The sequence below is a fragment of the Pseudorasbora parva genome, unplaced genomic scaffold (assembly GCF_024679245.1).
Source record: "Pseudorasbora parva isolate DD20220531a unplaced genomic scaffold, ASM2467924v1 scaffold_105, whole genome shotgun sequence".
In the NCBI taxonomy this organism is placed as follows: domain Eukaryota; kingdom Metazoa; phylum Chordata; class Actinopteri; order Cypriniformes; family Gobionidae; genus Pseudorasbora; species Pseudorasbora parva.
This window is the reverse complement of record NW_027125080.1, coordinates 25,001-29,851: the sequence shown is the minus strand read 5'-3', so window position 1 is coordinate 29,851 and position 4,851 is coordinate 25,001.

The following is a 4,851-nucleotide window of genomic DNA, read 5'->3' as shown; positions in this document are numbered from 1 at the left end:
TGTCCTTGTCTTTGCACTTGTCCTTGTCCTTATCCTTCTTCTTGTCTTCATCTTTACACTTGTCTTTATCTTTGTCTTTGCACTTGTCCTTTTCTTTGTCCTTTTCTCTGCACTCACTCTGTAAACCGCAGATAAAACAGTGTAATGTGGTTATAACAACTTGTAATAACCCTGAGGGCTCTTGAAAGCACTCTTCCGGGTTGAGCTTGACACAAAGTACCCTTCACAAGCCGTTTTTACTTCTGTGATCTGATAGTTTGAGTAACACCAGTGTATTAATGGGATGAGAAGAGCCACACGTGTCTTACCTGGTCCTTGTCCTTGCAATCTTTGTCTTTATCTTTATCCTTATTTCCGAACCCAAAGATTCCCTCCACCTCATTCCCCTCCTGCTTCTTCACCTCATCTCCTCCAACAGCTGGTCACACACACACACACACACACACACACACAGTTTCACTTACAGATCAACCGTATGAAAACGAGAGCACTGGGATGTTTCCCGATGTTTACCTGAGTTCAGATCGAGGTCCATGATGAAGCCGTTCTCGTGGTGATCTAATGCCGATGATGACGGCAGTATTTATCCCTCATCCCGAGCTCCTCCTCCTCCTTTCACACCTGAGTTGTTGTTAGGCGTGTTCAACATCAGATCCGGCTGATCCTGACACGCTAGAGTCGCCCTCGCGGGGCTTTATGTCATCAGGTTGAACACTCCTGTTGTTTCTGGGATAATGACTCCGCTCAATCCTGTAATTGCATCCTGCCCTACAGCTGGGGCTTATGAATATGAATGAATTCACCAGTAGTCCTCTCTGATTGGCTAGATTTGAACTATGATAAGTACACATGGGGGAATACACATTTCAAAGCAGAATATTTGGCTGTAGCATTGCTTTTCAGAGAAACAAGTACAAACCTGATTCCAAAAAAGTTGGGACACTGTACAAATTGTGAATAAAAAAGGAATGCAATAATTTACAAATCTCATAAACTTATATTTTATTCACAGTAGAATATAGATAACACAATAAATGTTGAAAGTGAGACATTTTGAAATGTCAAGCCAAATATTGGTTCATATTGGATTTCTTAAGAGCTACATATTCCAAAAAAGTTGGGACCGGTAAAATGTGATAAAATTAATTAAAATTTCACAATCATGTCAAGAGAAAACCGGTTTTGTGTTGGCTAGTTGCCTCAGCTGGATGAAGCTGGTCTTCACCACTGCACTGATCTGTGCATCACGTTTTAAACGACCGTCCATCTTGACTCCCAGGTTTGCGACCACAGGCGAATGGATCGGGTTAGACAACCCAGGTCAACAGGAAAGACAACAGCTGAGTCACTAGGAGCAAATAACACACACTCAGTTTTGCTCTCATTAAAAATACAATAGCCATCCATGCTCTCACTTCATTCAGACACAGGTTTTTGACTGGCTTAGCGGCACATATATTTGGCAATTGTCAGCATAAAAATGGAACAAAACATTGTGACTTCTGAGGACTTACCCAAGAGGCAGAGGGTGCATTGAAAGAGTAGCGGCCCAAGGACAGACCCTTGAGGAACTCACGACAAAGGAGCCGAAGAGGACACAGCATCACTGACCTGAACTGAAAAACTTCTGCCTTCCAAAACGGACATAATCCATGCGAAGGCCAACCCCTTAATGCCCACACAATTCTCCATCAGGGACAATACGATTTGGTGGACGAGTGTATCGAACGCAGGCGTGAGGTCCAGTAGAAGCAGAGCAACAGCATCACCAGAGTCAGCAGAGCGGTCTCAATGCTGTGGGCTGACTTAAACCCAGACTGGAGCATTTCTGGAAAAGATCTCTCACCATTAGAAAACATTTGGCGCATCATAAAGAGGAAGATGCGATAAAGAAGACCTAAGACAGTTGAGCAGCTAGAAGCCTGTGTTAGACAAGAATGGGACAACATTCCTATTCCTAAACTTGAGCAGCTCGTCTCCTCAGTCCCAGACGTTTGCAGACTGATATAAAAAGAAGAGGGGATGACACACAGGGGGAAACATGGCCACGGCACAACTTTACTGAGATGTGTTGATGACATGAAATCTAAAATCAACTTATTTTTCCCTTAAAATGATACATTTTCTCAGTTTAAACATTTGAGATGTCATCTGTGTCGTATTCTGAATAAAATATTGAAATTTAAAAACTTCCACATCACTGCATTCTGTTTTATTCACAATTTGTACAGTCCCAACTTTTTTGGAATAGGGTTTGTCTGTGAATTTAGCATTTCCTACATATCTTCAAGGATATTATGGAATGTTTATGCTTTAATAAAGTGAAAACCTTGCATACAGCCCCTTTAGGTTCAGGTTCAGGGTTAATACCCAGTTATTTGTATTGCTCCAATAACAGGACTGTACAGTAAAGTGACGCCTATACTACTGTGACTGTTGTTTGAAAATACTTCATCTCCAGTAACTCTTTTGGTAACTCTTTATATTTGTGTTATTAGAATGCAATTTGCAGTAACCTTAAAAAAAGTAATCTGATTATGTTATGTACGTAACTTAATTAACCGAACAATCATAGTGTGGCCACTTGGGCAATCAGTTTTCCTTAATTTGATAAACAATAATTATAATTCTGGAGACTAGTGACTATTTAACATAGTTATACACCGATCAGGCATAACATCCTAATATTGTCTTGGTCCACCTGACCCGTCTCTGATGGACTCCTCTAGACCCCATAAGGTGTACTGTGGTATCTGACACCAAGATGTTAGCAGCAGATCCTTTAAGTCCTGTAAGTTGAGAGGCGGGGCTTCGTTTGTTCAGCTCATCCCACATATGCTAGATTGGATTGAGATCTGGGGATTTTGAAGGCCAAGTCAACGCCTCAAACTTCTTCCCGTAGTGCATCCTGGGGCCATGTGTTCCCCAGGTAAGGGCCAGCCTTCGCTCCCATAGTGCATCCTGGGGCCATGTGTTCCTCAGGTGAGGGCCAGCCTTCGCACCCATAGTGCATCCTGGGGCCATGTGTTCCTCAGGTGAGGGCCAGCCTTCGCTCCCATAGTGCATCCTGGGGCCATGTGTTCCCCAGGTGAGGGCCAGCCTTGGCACCCATAGTGCATCCTGGGGCCATGTGTTCCCCAGGTAAGGGCCAGCCTTTGCTCCCATAGTGCATCCTGGGGCCATGTGTTCCCCAGGTAAGGGCCAGCCTTCGCTCCCATAGTGCATCCTGGGGCCATGTGTTCCCCAGGTAAGGGCCAGCCTTCGCTCCCATAGTGCATCCTGGGGCCATGTGTTCCCCAGGTAAGGGCCAGCCTTCACTCCCATAGTGCATCCTGGGGCCATGTGTTCCTCAGGTGAGGGCCAGCCTTGGCACCCATAGTGCATCCTGGGGCCATGTGTTCCCCAGGTAAGGGCCAGCCTTTGCTCCCATAGTGCATCCTGGGGCCATGTGTTCCCCAGGTAAGGGCCAGCCTTCGCTCCCATAGTGCATCCTGGGGCCATGTGTTCCCCAGGTAAGGGCCAGCCTTCGCTCCCGTAGTGCATCCTGGGGCCATGTGTTCCCCAGGTAAGGGCCAGCCTTCGCTCCCATAGTGCATCCTGGGGCCATGTGTTCCCCAGGTAAGGGCCAGCCTTCACTCCCATAGTGCATCCTGGGGCCATGTGTTCCCCAGGTAAGGGCCAGCCTTCACTCCCATAGTGCATCCTGGGGCCATGTGTTCCCCAGGTGAGGGCCAGCCTTCGTTCCCATAGTGCATCATGGGGCCATGTGTTCCTCAGGTGAGGGCCAGCCTTCGCTCCCATAGTGCATCCTGGGGCCATGTGTTCCTCAGGTGAGGGCCAGCCTTCGCTCCCATAGTGCATCCTGGGGCCATGTGTTCCCCAGGTGAGGGCCAGCCTTCGCTCCCATAGTGCATCCTGGGGCCATGTGTTCCCCAGGTGAGGGCCAGCCTTCGTTCCCATAGTGCATCATGGGGCCATGTGTTCCTCAGGTGAGGGCCAGCCTTCGCTCCCATAGTGCATCCTGGGGCCATGTGTTCCTCAGGTGAGGGCCAGCCTTCACTCCCCACGTGCATCAATGAGCCTTGGCCGCCCATGACCCTGTGGCCGGTTCTCCACTGGTCCTTCCTTGGAGCACTTTTGATAGATACTGACCACTGCAGACCGGGAACAGCCCACAAGAGCTGCAGTTTTGGAGATGCTCTGACCCAGTCGTCTAGCCGTCACAATCTGGCCAAATTTGCTCAAATCCATACGCTTGCCCATTTCTCCTAGCCTAGAAATCTAGACGCACCCTAGCGGGAGCAAATCTAATCTGCAGCGAGTGTCGTCTAGCAATTCTCAATACCCTTCTGAGCTGTAAAAACCAAACTCTGGTCGGGCCAATCACATCGTGTAGAGAGTCGGTGGGCGGGGCTTAACATAATGACGGCCGAGTTGCGTTTGCGTGCTTCTAGTAAACACAGAAACTGGCGAACGGCGGCGGTCTGTCGAATCAGCTTTGACCGCGACTCTGGAAGACTTGAGTTCAGCTTTTCTCTGAGAAAAGAACAAAGAACGGCACTGAAGTCATTCTGAAGAAGGGAAGATGTGTTCGGAGTTTAGCCGACCGGATACGGCGAATGTTTAATCTGTCAGCTCCGCTTCACCTTCGTTGCTCTGGTTGGTGTAGCGCTATCCTATCGCGTGCAGAGGGAGTTTGACAGACAGCCGTTTATCCGCCCCTCGGATTGAGCCGTCAATGGAGAGTTTCCAGACCAAACATCTTGATGTGGGTCCGGCTTGTCAGGCTACATTTCTTCTACTTCTAACACATCAACTCTGAGGACAAAATGTTCACTTGCTGCCTAATAT